The sequence below is a fragment of the Stenella coeruleoalba genome (assembly GCF_951394435.1).
Source record: "Stenella coeruleoalba genome assembly, contig: scaffold_109, whole genome shotgun sequence".
NCBI lineage: Eukaryota > Metazoa > Chordata > Mammalia > Artiodactyla > Delphinidae > Stenella > Stenella coeruleoalba.
Window position 1 is genome coordinate 113267 of NW_027646462.1, and position 18246 is coordinate 131512.

An 18246-nucleotide genomic window follows, 5' to 3' on the forward strand; every position below is an offset into this window, starting at 1 on the left:
GTACCATGCAATATGACTTCAAAGGGTCTTCATTTGCTCACCGAACCTCTCCAATCCTATCACTGCTGCGTTTATGCCCCTGTACACATGCTTGATTCTCTTTCGGAGACATAGCAATCCATAGGTTTTAAGATACTTACTAGTCAGGTACATTCTTAGGCGTTTAATATGCGGTGTTGAGTCCATTTCGTTGAGCAAGGAGTAGCTCTTGTCTATTCCATATTTGACTTAAGGAACTTTATCTGTGCTCATTTCAATCTCTGGTTTTATGCAGCACCCCAACTCACCTTTACCCTTAAGCAAGCATAAGTTGGTTTTCTAAATTTGAGACCCTGTTCTGTTCTGTAATTCAGTTCCTGTGTAGCCAAGTTTACATTCCGTGTATTACTGATATCTTATGATGTTTCTTTTTCTGTGTGACTTACTTCAGTTAGAATCATCATACCTGAATCCACTCATTGTGCTGCTAAGGGCCTGATGACACAGATTTCATAGCTGAGTGATATTGCTTTGTAAGTAAATACCACAACTTCTTTATCCATTTTTCACTTTCTGCGATGTTGAACTTGTACTGTAAACGAGGTTCTTGTAAACAGAGGCGTCCCAAACTTTGGGGTGGCTGTGTCTTTTTGATTTTAATTTCCCTAAGCTATAGGACCATAAGTGGCAGTGCCCTAGGCTCTGTTGCTTTGTTTTTTAGATGTTTCAGAAAACACCATACACTTCTCCCGAGTGTCTGTTGGCAATTTACATCCCGCCCATCAGCATAACAAGGCTCCCAGTTCTCCATGGCCTGTCCTGCCTTTCTGGATTTTACACTTTTTTCAGATGGCCCTTTTGACCGGCGGGAAGTGAGACTTCATTGTAGTGCAGATTTCCTTTGCAAGCTTGCTTGGTTGGCCAAAAAGGGCGTATGCGTTTTTTCCTGAATATATTCAGGAAAAAACGCATACGCCCTTTTTGGCCAAGTGCATCATTGTGGACGTTCTGCCTCTTTTCCTATGCTTTCAATGCAATTTCAGTCTACCTCCTGAAATCGGTTTCCTGCAATTCTGCCCCGCTTTCAAGTCCTCTTGGCAGCCTTACTTCAGTCTATTTTTGGACGATAGCTGTCATTTATAACTCTGCAGGTTTGTGAATTACAGTGCCCCTGAGCTCCTTTCTTCAACTCGCTTTCTTGTGACCTGGCCGCAACACCGCAGGATGGCTTCAGGCCCTAATCTGGTTCTGGCACGGCACGCTGAGCCTTTGGTTATTTCCTCCTCCTGGTGGGAAATGAGAGTTAAATTTGCCCGTCCAGACACCTCCAGCTAGCCTCTCATTGGTTCTCGCTATTCCTGTTCATCTTCCGCAGAAATTGCAAACTGTGCCAAACAGGAGGTTAAAGGCGCTGACTCTCCAAGTGGGGAGAGTGTTAGTAAAGCGTCTGGAATGTTGCACCCGAGTACCAGGGGAGGAAAACTGAGACATATTTGAACACGTCTCCCGATCACATGGTTGATCATACTCTGGGTTCCACATGCATGTTTTAGCTGAAGGAAGAATACCTAAAACCTGGGTAGTTGAAACCCGTGGAATGGGTACCATGCAATATGACTTCAAAGGGTCTTCATTTGCTCACCGAACCTCTCCAATCCTATCACTGCTGCGTTTATGCCCCTGTACACATGCTTGATTCTCTTTCGGAGACATAGCAATCCATAGGTTTTAAGATACTTACTAGTCAGGTACATTCTTAGGCGTTTAATATGCGGTGTTGAGTCCATTTCGTTGAGCAAGGAGTAGCTCTTGTCTATTCCATATTTGGCTTAAGGAACTTTATCTGTGCTCATTTCAATCTCTGGTTTTATGCAGCACCCCAACTCACCTTTCCCCTTAAGCAAGCATAAGTTGGTTTTCTAAATTTGAGACCCTGTTCTGTTCTGTAATTCAGTTCCTGTGTAGCCAAGTTTACATTCCGTGTATTACTGATATCTTATGATGTTTCTTTTTCTGTGTGACTTATTTCAGTTAGAATCATCATACCTGAATCCACTCATTGTGCTGCTAAGGGCCTGATGACACAGATTTCATTGCTGAGTGATATTGCTTTGTAAGTAAATACCACAACTTCTTTATCCATTTTTCACTTTCTGCGATGTTGAACTTGTACTGTAAACGAGGTTCTTGTAAACAGAGCCGTTCCAAACTTTGGGGTGGCTGTGTCTTTTTGATTTTAATTTCCCTAAGCTATAGGACCATAAGTGGAAGTGCCCTAGGTTCTGTTGCTTTGTTTTTTAGATGTTTCAGGAAACACCATACACTTCTCCCGAGTGGTTGTTGGCAATTTACATCCCGCCCATCAGCATAACAAGGCTCCCAGTTCTCCATGGCCTGTCCTGCCTTTCTGGATTTTACACTTTTTTCAGATGGCCCTTTTGACCGGGGGGAAGTGAGACTTCATTGTAGTGCAGATTTCCTTTGCAAGCTTGCTTGGTTGGCCAAAAAGGGCGTATGCGTTTTTTCCTGAATATATTCAGGAAAAAACGCATACGCCCTTTTTGGCCAAGTGCATCATTGTGGACGTTCTGCCTCTTTTCCTATGCTTTCAATGCAATTCCAGTCTACCTCCTGAAATCGGTTTCCTGCAATTCTGCCCCGCTTTCAAGTCCTCTTGGCAGCCTTACTTCAGTCTATTTTTGGACGATAGCTGTCATTTATAACTCTGCAGGTTTGTGATTTACAGTGCCCCTGAGCTCCTTTCTTCAACTTGCTTTCTTTTGAGCTGGCCGCAACACCGCAGGATGGCTTCAGGCCCTAATCTGGTTCCGGTACGGCACGCTGAGCCTTTGGTTATTTCCTCTTCCTGGTGGGAAATGAGAGTTAAATTTGCCCGTCCAGACACCTCCAGCTAGCCTCTCATTGGTTCTCACTATTCCTGTTCATCTTCCGCAGAAATTGCAAACTGGGCCAAACAGGAGGTTAAAGGCGCTGACTCTCCAAGTGGGGAGAGTGTTAGTAAAGCGTCTGGAATGTTGCACCCGAGTACCAGGGGAGGAAAACTGAGACATATTTGAACACGTCTCCCGTTCACATGGTTGATCATACTTGGGTTCCACATGCATGTTTTAGCTGAAGGAAGAATACCTTAAACCTGGAGAGTTGAGACCCGTGGAATGGGTACCATGCAATATGACTTCAAAGGGTCTTCATTTGCTCACCGAACCTCTCCAATCCTATCACTGCTGCGTTTATGCCCCTGTACACATGCTTGATTCTCTTTCGGAGACATAGCAATCCATAGGTTTTAAGATACTTACTAGTCAGGTACATTCTTAGGCGTTTAATATGCGGTGTTGAGTCCATTTCGTTGAGCAAGGAGTAGCTCTTGTCTATTCCATATTTGGCTTAAGGAACTTTATCTGTGCTCATTTCAATCTCTGGTTTTATGCAGCACCCCAACTCACCTTTACCCTTAAGCAAGCATAAGTTGGTTTTCTAAATTTAAGACCCTGTTCTGTTCTGTAATTCAGTTCCTGTGTAGCCAAGTTTACATTCCGTGTATTACTGATATCTTATGATGTTTCTTTTTCTGTGTGACTTATTTCAGTTAGAATCATCGTACCTGAATCTACTCATTATGCTGCTACGGGCCTGATGACATAGATTTCATTGCTGAGTGATACTGCATTGTACGTAAGTACCACAAGTTCTTTATCCATTTTTCACTTTCTGCGATGTTGAACTTGTATTGTAAACGAGGTTCTTGTAAACAGAGCCGTTCCAAACTTTGGGGTGGCTGTGTCTCTTTGATTTTAATTTCCCTAAGCTATAGGACCATAAGTGGAAGTGCCCTAGGCTCTGTTGCTTTGTTTTTTAGATGTTTCAGGAAACACCATACACTTCTCCCAGGTGTCTGTTGGCAATTTACATCCCGCCCATCAGCATAACAAGGCTCCCAGTTCTCCATGGCCTGTCCTGCCTTTCTGGATTTTACACTTTTTTCAGATGGCCCTTTTGACTGAGGGGAAGTGAGACTTCATTGTAGTGCAGATTTCCTTTGCAAGCTTGCTTGATTGGCCAAAAAGGGCGTATGCGTTTTTTCCTGAATATATTCAGGAAAAAACGCATACGCCCTTTTTGGCCAAGTGCATCATTGTGGACGTTCTGCCTCTTTTCCTATGCTTTCAATATAATTCCAGTCTACCTCCTGAAATCGGTTTCCTGCAATTCTGCCCCGCTTTCAAGTCCTCTTGTCAGCCTTACTTCAGTATATTTTTGGACGATAGCTGTCATTTATATCTCTGCAGGTTTGTGAATTACAGTGCCCCTGAGCTCCTTTCTTCAACTCGCTTTCTTGTGACCTGGCCGCAACACCGCAGGATGGCTTCAGGCCCTAATCTGGTTCCGGCACGGCACGCTGAGCCTTTGGTTATTTCCTCTTCCTGGTGGGAAATGAGAGTTAAATTTGCCCGTCCAGACACCTCCAGCTAGCCTCTCATTGGTTCTCGCTATTCCTGTTCATCTTCCGCAGAAATTGCAAACTGGGCCAAACAGGAGGTTAAAGGCGCTGACTCTCCAAGTGGGGAGAGTATTAGTAAAGCGTCTGGAATGTTGCACCCGAGTACCAGGGGAGGAAAACTGAGACATATTTGAACACGTCTCCTGTTCACATGGTTGATCATACTCTAGGTTCCACATGCATGTTTTAGCTGAAGGAAGAATACCTTAAACCTGGAGAGTTAAGACCCGTGTAATGGGTACCATGCAATATGACTTCAAAGGGTCTTCATTTGCTCACCGAACCTCTCCAATCCTATCACTGCTGCGTTTATGCCCCTGTACACATGCTTGATTCTCTTTCGGAGACATAGCAATCCATAGGTTTTAAGATACTTACTAGTCAGGTACATTCTTAGGCGTTTAATATGCGGTGTTGAGTCCATTTCGTTGAGCAAGGAGTAGCTCTTGTCTATTCCATATTTGACTTAAGGAACTTTATCTGTGCTCATTTCAATCTCTGGTTTTATGCAGCACCCCAACTCACCTTTACCCTTAAGCAAGCATAAGTTGGTTTTCTAAATTTGAGACCCTGTTCTGTTCTGTAATTCAGTTCCTGTGTAGCCAAGTTTACATTCCGTGTATTACTGATATCTTATGATGTTTCTTTTTCTGTGTGACTTACTTCAGTTAGAATCATCATACCTGAATCCACTCATTGTGCTTCTAAGGGCCTGATGACACAGATTTCATAGCTGAGTGATATTGCTTTGTAAGTAAATACCACAACTTCTTTATCCATTTTTCACTTTCTGTGATGTTGAACTTGTACTGTAAACGAGGTTCTTGTAAACAGAGGCGTCCCAAACTTTGGGGTGGCTGTGTCTTTTTGATTTTAATTTCCCTAAGCTATAGGACCATAAGTGGCAGTGCCCTAGGCTCTGTTGCTTTGTCTTTTAGATGTTTCAGGAAACACCATACACTTCTCCCAGGTGTCTGTTGGCAATTTACATCCCACCCATCAGCATAACAAGGCTCCCAGTTCTCCATGGCCTGTCCTGCCTTTCTGGATTTTACACTTTTTTCAGATGGCCCTTTTGACCGGCGGGAAGTGAGACTTCATTGTAGTGCAGATTTCCTTTGCAAGCTTGCTTGGTTGGCCAAAAAGGGCGTATGCGTTTTTTCCTGAATATATTCAGGAAAAAACGCATACGCCCTTTTTGGCCAAGTGCATCATTGTGGACGTTCTGCCTCTTTTCCTATGCTTTCAATGCAATTTCAGTCTACCTCCTGAAATCGGTTTCCTGCAATTCTGCCCCGCTTTCAAGTCCTCTTGGCAGCCTTACTTCAGTCTATTTTTGGACGATAGCTGTCATTTATAACTCTGCAGGTTTGTGAATTACAGTGCCCCTGAGCTCCTTTCTTCAACTCGCTTTCTTGTGACCTGGCCGCAACATGGCAGGATGGCTTCAGGCCCTAATCTGGTTCCGGCACGGCACGCTGAGCCTTTGGTTAATTCCTCTTCCTGGTGGGAAATGAGAGTTAAATTTGCCCGTCCAGACACCTCCAGCTAGCCTCTCATTGGTTCTCGCTATTCCTGTTCATCTTCCGCAGAAATTGCAAACTGGGCCAAACAGGAGGTTAAAGGGACTGACTCTCCAAGTCGGGAGAGTGTTAGTAAAGCGTCTGGAATGTTGCACCCGAGTACCAGGGGAGGAAAACTGAGACATATTTGAACACGTCTCCCGTTCACATGGTTGATCATACTCTGGGTTCCACATGCATGTTTTAGCTGAAGGAAGAATACCTTAAACCTGGAGAGTTGAGACCCGTGTAATGGGTACCATGCAATATGACTTCAAAGGGTCTTCATTTGCTCACCGAACCTCTCCAATCCTATCACTGCTGCGTTTATGCCCCTGTACACATGCTTGATTCTCTTTCGGAGACATAGCAATCCATAGGTTTTAAGATACTTACTAGTCAGGTACATTCTTAGGCGTTTAATATGCGGTGTTGAGTCTATTTCGTTGAGCAAGGAGTAGCTCTTGTCTATTCCATATTTGGCTTAAGGAACTTTATCTGTGCTCATTTCAATCTCTGGTTTTATGCAGCACCCCAACTCACCTTTACCCTTAAGCAAGCATAAGTTGGTTTTCTAAATTTGAGACCCTGTTCTGTTCTGTAATTCAGTTCCTGTGTAGCCAAGTTTACATTCCGTGTATTACTGATATCTTATGATGTTTCTTTTTCTGTGTGACTTACTTCAGTTAGAATCATCATACCTGAATCCACTCATTGTGCTGCTAAGGGCCTGATGACACAGATTTCATTGCTGAGTGATATTGCTTTGTAAGTAAATATCACAACTTCTTTATCCATTTTTCACTTTCTGCAATGTTGAACTTGTACTGTAAACGAGGTTCTTGTAAACAGAGCCGTTCCAAACTTTGGGGTGGCTGTGTCTTTTTGATTTTAATTTCCCTAAGCTATAGGACCATAAGTGGCAGTGCCCTAGGCTCTGTTGCTTTGTTTTTTAGATGTTTCAGGAAACACCATACACTTCTCCCAAGTGTCTGTTGGCAATTTACATCCCGCCCATCAGCATAACAAGGCTCCCAGTCCTCAATGGCCTGTTGCCTTTCTGGATTTTACACTTTTCTCAGATGGCCCTTTTGACCAGGGGGAAGTGAGACTTCATTGTAGTGCAGATTTCCTTTGCAAGCTTGCTTGGTTGGCCAAAAAGGGCGTATGCGTTTTTTCCTGAATATATTCAGGAAAAAACGCATACGCCCTTTTTGGCCAAGTGCATCATTGTGGACGTTCTGCCTCTTTTCCTATGCTTTCAACGCAATTCCAGTCTACCTCCTGAAATCGGTTTCCTGCAATTCTGCCCCGCTTTCAAGTCCTCTTGGCAGCCTTACTTCAGTCTATTTTTTGACGATAGCTGTCATTTATAACTCTGCAGGTTTGTGAATTACAGTGCCCCTGAGCTCCTTTCTTCAACTCGCTTTCTTGTGACCTGGCCGCAACACCGCAGGATGGCTTCAGGCCCTAATCTGGTTCCGGCACGGCACGCTGAGCCTTTGGTTAATTCCTCTTCCTGGTGGGAAATGAGAGTTAAATTTGCCCGTCCAGACACCTCCAGCTAGTCTCTCATTGGTTCTCGCTATTCCTGTTCATCTTCCGCAGAAATTGCAAACTGGGCCAAACAGGAGGTTAAAGGGACTGACTCTCCAAGTGGGGAGAGTGTTAGTAAAGCGTCTGGAATGTTGCACCCAAGTACCAGCGTACGAAAACTGAGACATATGTGAACACGTCTCCCGATCACATGGTTGATCATACTCTAGGTTCCACATGCATGTTTTAGCTGAAGGAAGAATACCTTAAACCTGGAGAGTTGAGACCCGTGTAATGGGTACCATGCAATATGACTTCAAAGGGTCTTCATTTGCTCACCGAACCTCTCCAATCCTATCACTGCTGCGTTTATGCCCCTGTACACATGCTTGATTCTCTTTCGGAGACATAGCAATCCATAGGTTTTAAGATACTTACTAGTCAGGTACATTCTTAGGCGTTTAATATGCGGTGTTGAGTCTATTTCGTTGAGCAAGGAGTAGCTCTTGTCTATTCCATATTTGGCTTAAGGAACTTTATCTGTGCTCATTTCAATCTCTGGTTTTATGCAGCACCCCAACTCACCTTTACCCTTAAGCAAGCATAAGTTGGTTTTCTAAATTTGAGACCCTGTTCTGTTCTGTAATTCAGTTCCTGTGTAGCCAAGTTTACATTCCGTGTATTACTGATATCTTATGATGTTTCTTTTTCTGTGTGACTTACTTCAGTTAGAATCATCATACCTGAATCCACTCATTGTGCTGCTAAGGGCCTGATGACACAGATTTCATTGCTGAGTGATATTGCTTTGTAAGTAAATATCACAACTTCTTTATCCATTTTTCACTTTCTGCAATGTTGAACTTGTACTGTAAACGAGGTTCTTGTAAACAGAGCCGTTCCAAACTTTGGGGTGGCTGTGTCTTTTTGATTTTAATTTCCCTAAGCTATAGGACCATAAGTGGCAGTGCCCTAGGCTCTGTTGCTTTGTTTTTTAGATGTTTCAGGAAACACCATACACTTCTCCCAAGTGTCTGTTGGCAATTTACATCCCGCCCATCAGCATAACAAGGCTCCCAGTCCTCAATGGCCTGTTGCCTTTCTGGATTTTACACTTTTCTCAGATGGCCCTTTTGACCAGGGGGAAGTGAGACTTCATTGTAGTGCAGATTTCCTTTGCAAGCTTGCTTGGTTGGCCAAAAAGGGCGTATGCGTTTTTTCCTGAATATATTCAGGAAAAAACGCATACGCCCTTTTTGGCCAAGTGCATCATTGTGGACGTTCTGCCTCTTTTCCTATGCTTTCAACGCAATTCCAGTCTACCTCCTGAAATCGGTTTCCTGCAATTCTGCCCCGCTTTCAAGTCCTCTTGGCAGCCTTACTTCAGTCTATTTTTTGACGATAGCTGTCATTTATAACTCTGCAGGTTTGTGAATTACAGTGCCCCTGAGCTCCTTTCTTCAACTCGCTTTCTTGTGACCTGGCCGCAACACCGCAGGATGGCTTCAGGCCCTAATCTGGTTCTGGCACGGCACGCTGAGCCTTTGGTTAATTCCTCTTCCTGGTGGGAAATGAGAGTTAAATTTGCCCGTCCAGACACCTCCAGCTAGTCTCTCATTGGTTCTCGCTATTCCTGTTCATCTTCCGCAGAAATTGCAAACTGGGCCAAACAGGAGGTTAAAGGGACTGACTCTCCAAGTGGGGAGAGTGTTAGTAAAGCGTCTGGAATGTTGCACCCAAGTACCAGCGTACGAAAACTGAGACATATGTGAACACGTCTCCCGATCACATGGTTGATCATACTCTAGGTTCCACATGCATGTTTTAGCTGAAGGAAGAATACCTTAAACCTGGGTAGTTGAAACCCGTGGAATGGGTACCATGCAATATGACTTCAAAGGGTCTTCATTTGCTCACCGAACCTCTCCAATCCTATCACTGCTGCGTTTATGCCCTTGTACACATGCTTGATTCTCTTTCGGAGACATAGCAATCCATAGGTTTTAAGATACTTACTAGTCAGGTACATTCTTAGGCGTTTAATATGCGGTGTTGAGTCCATTTCGTTGAGCAAGGAGTAGCTCTTGTCTATTCCATATTTGACTTAAGGAACTTTATCTGTGCTCATTTCAATCTCTGGTTTTATGCAGCACCCCAACTCACCTTTACCCTTAAGCAAGCATAAGTTGGTTTTCTAAATTTGAGACCCTGTTCTGTTCTGTAATTCAGTTCCTGTGTAGCCAAGTTTACATTCCGTGTATTACTGATATCTTATGATGTTTCTATTTCTGTGTGACTTACTTCAGTTAGAATCATCATACCTGAATCCACTCATTGTGCTGCTAAGGGCCTGATGACACAGATTTCATTGCTGAGTGATATTGCTTTGTAAGTAAATACCACAACTTCTTTATCCATTTTTCACTTTCTGCGATGTTGAACTTGTACTGTAAACGAGGTTCTTGTAAACAGAGCCGTTCCAAACTTTGGGGTGGCTGTGTCTTTTTGATTTTAATTTCCCTAAGCTATAGGACCATAAGTGGAAGTGCCCTAGGTTCTGTTGCTTTGTTTTTTAGATGTTTTAGGAAACACCATACACTTCTCCCGAGTGGTTGTTGGCAATTTACATCCCGCCCATCAGCATAACAAGGCTCCCAGTTCTCCATGGCCTGTCCTGCCTTTCTGGATTTTACACTTTTTTCAGATGGCCCTTTTGACCGGGGGGAAGTGAGACTTCATTGTAGTGCAGATTTCCTTTGCAAGCTTGCTTGGTTGGCCAAAAAGGGCGTATGCGTTTTTTCCTGAATATATTCAGGAAAAAACGCATATGCCCTTTTTGGCCAAGTGCATCATTGTGGACGTTCTGCCTCTTTTCCTATGCTTTCAATGCAATTCCAGTCTACCTCCTGAAATCGGTTTCCTGCAATTCTGCCCCGATTTCAAGTCCTCTTGGCAGCCTTACTTCAGTATATTTTTGGACGATAGCTGTCATTTATAACTCTGCAGGTTTGTGAATTACAGTGCCCCTGAGCTCCTTTCTTCAACTCGCTTTCTTGTGAGCTGGCCGCAACACCGCAGGATGGCTTCAGGCCCTAATCTGGTTCCGGTACGGCACGCTGAGCCTTTGGTTATTTCCTCTTCCTGGTGGGAAATGAGAGTTAAATTTGCCCGTCCAGACACCTCCAGCTAGCCTCTCATTGGTTCTCGCTATTCCTGTTCATCTTCCGCAGAAATTGCAAATTGGGCCAAACAGGAGGTTAAAGGCGCTGACTCTCCAAGTGGGGAGAGTGTTAGTAAAGCGTCTGGAATGTTGCACCCGAGTACCAGGGGAGGAAAACTGAGACATATTTGAACACGTCTCCCGTTCACATGGTTGATCATACTTGGGTTCCACATGCATGTTTTAGCTGAAGGAAGAATACCTTAAACCTGGAGAGTTGAGACCCGTGGAATGGGTACCATGCAATATGACTTCAAAGGGTCTTCATTTGCTCACCGAACCTCTCCAATCCTATCACTGCTGCGTTTATGCCCCTGTACACATGCTTGATTCTCTTTTGGAGACATAGCAATCCATAGGTTTTACGATACTTACTAATCAGGTACATTCTTAGGCGTTTAATATGCGGTGTTGAGTCCATTTCGTTGAGCAAGGAGTAGCTCTTGTCTATTCTATATTTGACTTAAGGAACTTTATCTGTGCTCATTTCAATCTCTGGTTTTATGCAGCACCCCAACTCACCTTTCCCCTTAAGCAAGCATAAGTTGGTTTTCTAAATTTGAGACCCTGTTCTGTTCTGTAATTCAGTTCCTGTGTAGCCAAGTTTACATTCCGTGTATTACTGATATCTTATGATGTTTCTTTTTCTGTGTGACTTATTTCAGTTAGAATCATCATACCTGAATCCACTCATTGTGATGCTAAGGGCCTGATGACATAGATTTCATTGCTGAGTGATATTGCTTTGTAAGTAAATACCACAAGTTCTTTATCCATTTTTCACTTTCTGCGATGTTGAACTTGTACTGTAAACGAGGTTCTTGTAAACATAGGCGTCCCAAACTTTGGGGTGGCTGTGTGTTTTTGATTTTAATTTCCCTAAGCTATAGGACCATAAGTGGCAGTGCCCTAGGCTCTGTTGCTTTGTTTTTTAGAAGTTTCAGGAAACACCATACAGTTCTCCCAGGTGTCTGTTGGCAATTTACATCCCGCCCATCAGCATAACAAGGGTCCCAGTTCTCCATGGCCTGTCCTGCCTTTCTGGATTTTACACTTTTTTCAGATGGCCCTTTTGACAGGCGGGAAGTGAGACTTCATTGTAGTGCAGATTTCCTTTGCAAGCTTGCTTGGTTGGCCAAAAAGGGCGTATGCGTTTTTTCCTGAATATATTCAGGAAAAAACGCATACGCCCTTTTTGGCCAAGTGCATCATTGTGGACGTTCTGCCTCTTTTCCTATGCTTTCAATGCAATTCCAGTCTACCTCCTAAAATCGGTTTCCTGCAATTCTGCCCCGCTTTCAAGTCCTCTTGGCAGCCTTACTTCAGTCTATTTTTGGACGATAGCTGTCATTTATAACTCTGCAGGTTTGTGAATTACAGTGCCCCTGAGCTCCTTTCTTCAACTCGCTTTCTTGTGACCTGGCCGCAACACCGCAGGATGGCTTCAGGCCCTAATCTGGTTCTGGCACGGCACGCTGAGCCTTTGGTTATTTCCTCTTCCTGGTGGGAAATGAGAGTTAAATTTGCCCGTCCAGACACCTCCAGCTAGCCTCTCATTGGTTCTCGCTATTCCTGTTCATCTTCCGCAGAAATTGCAAACTGTGCCAAACAGGAGGTTAAAGGCGCTGACTCTCCAAGTGGGGAGAGTGTTAGTAAAGCGTCTGGAATGTTGCACCCGAGTACCAGGGGAGGAAAACTGAGACATATTTGAACATGTCTCCCGATCACATGTTTGATCATACTCTGGGTTCCACATGCATGTTTTAGCTGAAGGAAGAATACCTAAAACCTGGGTAGTTGAAACCCGTGGAATGGGTACCATGCAATATGACTTCAAAGGGTCTTCATTTGCTCACCGAACCTCTCCAGTCCTATCACTGCTGCGTTTATGCCCCTGTACACATGCTTGATTCTCTTTCGGAGACATAGCAATCTATAGGTTTTAAGATACTTACTAGTCAGGTACATTCTTAGGCGTTTAATATGCGGTGTTGAGTCCATTTCGTTGAGCAAGGAGTAGCTCTTGTCTATTCCATATTTGGCTTAAGGAACTTTATCTGTGCTCATTTCAATCTCTGGTTTTATGCAGCACCCCAACTCACCTTTCCCCTTAAGCAAGCATAAGTTGGTTTTCTAAATTTAAGACCCTGTTCTGTTCTGTAATTCAGTTCCTGTGTAGCCAAGTTTACATTCCGTGTATTACTGATATCTTATGATGTTTCTTTTTCTGTGTGACTTATTTCAGTTAGAATCATCATACCTGAATCTACTCATTATGCTGCTACGGGCCTGATGACATAGATTTCATTGCTGAGTGATACTGCATTGTACGTAAGTACCACAAGTTCTTTATCCATTTTTCACTTTCTGCGATGTTGAACTTGTACTGTAAACGAGGTTCTTGTAAACAGAGCCGTTCCAAACTTTGGGGTGGCTGTGTCTTTTTGATTTTAATTTCCCTAAGCTATAGGACCATAAGTGGAAGTGCCCTAGGCTCTGTTGCTTTGTTTTTTAGATGTTTCAGGAAACACCATACACTTCTCCCAGGTGTCTGTTGGCAATTTACATCCCGCCCATCAGCATAACAAGGCTCCCAGTTCTCCATGGCCTGTCCTGCCTTTCTGGATTTTACACTTTTTTCAGATGGCCCTTTTGACCGAGGGGAAGTGAGACTTCATTGTAGTGCAGATTTCCTTTGCAAGCTTGCTTGGTTGGCCAAAAAGGGCGTATGCGTTTTTTCCTGAATATATTCAGGAAAAAACGCATACGCCCTTTTTGGCCAAGTGCATCATTGTGGACGTTCTGCCTCTTTTCCTATGCTTTCAATGCAATTCCAGTCTACCTCCTGAAATCGGTTTCCTGCAATTCTGCCCCGCTTTCAAGTCCTCTTGGCAGCCTTACTTCAGTATATTTTTGGACGATAGCTGTCATTTATAACTCTGCAGGTTTGTGAATTACAGTGCCCCTGAGCTCCTTTCTTCAACTCGCTTTCTTGTGACCTGGCCGCAACACCGCAGGATGGCTTCAGGCCCTAATCTGGTTCCGGCCCGGCATGCTGAGCCTTTGGTTAATTCCTCTTCCTGTGGGAAATGAGAGTTAAATTTGCCCGTCCAGACACCTCCAGCTAGCCTCTCATTGGTTCTCGCTATTCCTGTTCATCTTCCGCAGAAATTGCAAACTGGGCCAAACAGGAGGTTAAAGGGACTGACTCTCCAAGTCGGGAGAGTGTTAGTAAAGCGTCTGGAATGTTGCACCCGAGTACCAGGGGAGGAAAACTGAGACATATTTGAACACGTCTCCCGTTCACATGGTTGATCATACTCTGGGTTCCACATGCATGTTTTAGCTGAGGAAGAATACCTTAAACCTGGAGAGTTGAGACCCGTGGAATGGGTACCATGCAATATGACTTCAAAGGGTCTTCATTTGCTCACCGAACCTCTCCAATCCTATCACTGCTGCGTTTATTCCCCTGTACACACGCTTGATTCTCTTTTGGAGACATAGCAATCCATAGGTTTTAAGATACTTACTAGTCAGGTACATTCTTAGGGGTTTAATATGGGGTTTTGAGTCCATTTCGTTGAGCAAGGAGTAGCTCTTGTCTATTCCATATTTGGCTTAAGGAACTTTATCTGTGCTCATTTCAATCTCTGGTTTTATGCAGCACCCCAACTCACCTTTCCCCTTAAGCAAGCATAAGTTGGTTTTCTAAATTTGAGACCCCGTTCTGTTTTGGAATGCAGTTGCGGTGTAGCCAAGTTTACATTCTGTGTATTAGTGATATCTTATGATGTTTCTTTTTCTGTGTGACTTATTTCAGTCAGAATCATCGTACCTGAATCCACTCATTATGCTGCTACGGGCCTGATGACATAGATTTCATTGCTGAGTGATACTGCATTGTACGTAAGTACCACAAGTTCTTTATCCATTTTTCACTTTCTGCGATGTTGAACTTGTACTGTAAACGAGGTTCTTGTAAACAGAGGCGTCCCAAACTTTGGGGTGGCTGTGTCTTTTTGATTTTAATTTCCCTAAGCTATAGGACCATAATTGGCAGCGCCCTAGGCTCTGTTGCTTTGTTTTTTAGATGTTTCAGGAAACACCATACATTTCTCCCGAGTGTCTGTTGGCAATTTACATCCCGCCCATCAGCATAACAAGGCTCCCAGTTCTCCATGGCCTGTCCTGCCTTTCTGGATTTTACACTTTATTCAGATGGCCCTTTTGACCGGGGGGAAGTGAGACTTCATTGTAGTGCAGATTTCCTTTGCAAGCTTACTTGGTTGGCCAAAAAGGGCGTATGCGTTTTTTCCTGAATATATTCAGGAAAAAACGCATACGCCCTTTTTGGCCAAGTGCATCATTGTGGACGTTCTGCCTCTTTTCCTATGCTTTCAATGCAATTCCAGTCTACCTCCTGAAATCGGTTTCCTGCAATTCTGCCCCGCTTTCAAGTCCTCTTGGCAGCCTTACTTCAGTCTATTTTTGGACGATAGCTGTCATTTATAACTCTGCAGGTTTGTGAATTACAGTGCCCCTGAGCTCCTTTCTTCAACTTGCTTTCTTTTGAGCTGGCCGCAACACCGCAGGATGGCTTCAGGCCCTAATCTGGTTCCGGTACGGCACGCTGAGCCTTTGGTTATTTCCTCTTCCTGTTGGGAAATGAGAGTTAAATTTGGCCGTCCAGACACCTCCGGCTAGCCTCTCATTGGTTCTCGCTATTCCTGTTCATCTTCCGCAGAAATTGCAAACTGGGCCAAACAGGAGGTTAAAGGCGCTGACTCTCCAAGTGGGGAGAGTGTTAGTAAAGCGTCTGGAATGTTGCACCCGAGTACCAGGGGAGGAAAACTGAGACATATTTGAACACGTCTCCCGATCACATGGTTGATCATACTCTGGGTTCCACATGCATGTTTTAGCTGAAGGAAGAATACCTAAAACCTGGGTAGTTGAAACCCGTGGAATGGGTACCATGCAATATGACTTCAAAGGGTCTTCATTTGCTCACCGAACCTCTCCAATCCTATCACTGCTGCGTTTATGCCCCTGTACACATGCTTGATTCTCTTTCGGAGACATAGCAATCCATAGGTTTTAAGATACTTACTAGTCAGGTACATTCTTAGGCGTTTAATATGCGGTGTTGAGTCCATTTCGTTGAGCAAGGAGTAGCTCTTGTCTATTCCATATTTGGCTTAAGGAACTTTATCTGTGCTCATTTCAATCTCTGGTTTTATGCAGCACCCCAACTCACCTTTACCCTTAAGCAAGCATAAGTTGGTTTTCTAAATTTGAGACACTGTTCTGTTCTGTAATTCAGTTCCTGTGTAGCCAAGTTTACATTCCGTGTATTACTGATATCTTATGATGTTTCTTTTTCTGTGTGACTTATTTCAGTTAGAATCATCATACCTGAATCCACTCATTGTGATGCTAAGGGCCTGGTGACATAGATTTCACTGCTGAGTGATATTGCTTTGTAAGTAAATACCACAACTTCTTTATCCATTTTTCACTTTCTGCGATGTTGAACTTGTACTGTAAACGAGGTTCTTGTAAACAGAGGCGTCCCAAACTTTGGGGTGGCTGTGTCTTTTTGATTTTAATTTCCCTAAGCTATAGGACCATAAGTGGCAGTGCCCTAGGCTCTGTTGCTTTGTTTTTTAGATGTTTCAGGAAACACCATACACTTCTCCCGAGTGTCTGTTGGCAATTTACATCCCGCCCATCAGCATAACAAGGCTCCCAGTTCTCCATGGCCTGTCCTGCCTTTCTGGATTTTACACTTTTTTCAGATGGCCCTTTTGACCGGCGGGAAGTGAGACTTCATTGTAGTGCAGATTTCCTTTGCAAGCTTGCTTGGTTGGCCAAAAAGGGCGTATGCGTTTTTTCCTGAATATATTCAGGAAAAAACGCATACGCCCTTTTTGGCCAAGTGCATCATTGTGGACATTCTGCCTCTTTTCCAATGCTTTCAATGCAATTTCAGTCTACCTCCTGAAATCGGTTTCCTGCAATTCTGCCCCACTTTCAAGTCCTCTTGGCAGCCTTACTTCAGTCTATTTTTGGACGATAGCTGTCATTTATAACTCTGCAGGTTTGTGAATTACAGTGCCCCTGAGCTCCTTTCTTCAACTCGCTTTCTTGTGAGCTGGCCGCAACACCGCAGGATGGCTTCAGGCCCTAATCTGGTTCTGGCACGGCACGCTGAGCCTTTGGTTATTTCCTCCTCCTGGTGGGAAATGAGAGTTAAATTTGCCCGTCCAGACACCTCCAGCTAGCCTCTCATTGGTTCTCGCTATTCCTGTTCATCTTCCGCAGAAATTGCAAACTGTGCCAAACAGGAGGTTAAAGGCGCTGACTCTCCAAGTGGGGAGAGTGTTAGTAAAGCGTCTGGAATGTTGCACCCGAGTACCAGGGGAGGAAAACTGAGACATATTTGAACACATCTCCCGATCACATGGTTGATCATACTCTGGGTTCCACATGCATGTTTTAGCTGAAGGAAGAATACCTAAAACCTGGGTAGTTGAAACCCGTGGAATGGGTACCATGCAATATGACTTCAAAGGGTCTTCATTTGCTCACCGAACCTCTCCAGTCCTATCACTGCTGCGTTTATGCCCCTGTACACATGCTTGATTCTCTTTCGGACACATAGCAATCTATAGGTTTTAAGATACTTACTAGTCAGGTACATTCTTAGGCGTTTAATATGCGGTGTTGAGTCCATTTCGTTGAGCAAGGAGTAGCTCTTGTCTATTCCATATTTGGCTTAAGGAACTTTATCTGTGCTCATTTCAATCTCTGGTTTTATGCAGCACCCCAACTCACCTTTCCCCTTAAGCAAGCATAAGTTGGTTTTCTAAATTTGAGACCCTGTTCTGTTCTGTAATTCAGTTCCTGTGTAGCCAAGTTTACATTCCGTGTATTACTGATATCTTATGATGTTTCTTTTTCTGTGTGACTTATTTCATTTAGAATCATCATACCTGAATCCACTCATTGTGCTGCTAAGGGCCTGATGACACAGATTTCATTGCTGAGTGATATTGCTTTGTAAGTAAATACCACAACTTCTTTATCCATTTTTCACTTTCTGCGATGTTGAACTTGTACTGTAAACGAGGTTCTTGTAAACAGAGCCGTTCCAAACTTTGGGGTGGCTGTGTCTTTTTGATTTTAATTTCCCTAAGCTATAGGACCATAAGTGGAAGTGCCCTAGGTTCTGTTGCTTTGTTTTTTAGATGTTTCAGGAAACACCATATACTTCTACCGAGTGGTTGTTGGCAATTTACATCCCACCCATCAGCATAACAAGGCTCCCAGTTCTCCATGGCCTGTCCTGCCTTTCTGGATTTTACACTTTTTTCAGATGGCCCTTTTGACCGGGGGGAAGTGAGACTTCATTGTAGTGCAGA

General features: G+C 43.8%; 1 long non-coding RNA gene across 6 annotated transcripts in view; it reads left to right on the forward strand.

The window, feature by feature from the left end:
• Window positions 1-430: 430 nt before the first annotated feature.
• Window positions 431-18246, forward strand: part of LOC307181088 — a 430747-nt gene continuing 412931 nt past the window's right edge. For 3 of the 6 annotated variants that reach the window (XR_013825866.1, XR_013825867.1, XR_013825868.1), the window contains exons 1-2: window positions 5170-5255; window positions 17807-17884. This is a non-coding gene — a long non-coding RNA (uncharacterized lncRNA). Of the gene's footprint in view, window positions 517-5169; window positions 5256-11483; window positions 11571-16215; window positions 16309-17806; window positions 17885-18246 lie in introns of those variants that run through there. The other 3 variants (XR_013825865.1, XR_013825869.1, XR_013825870.1) reach the window with 3 other exon arrangements.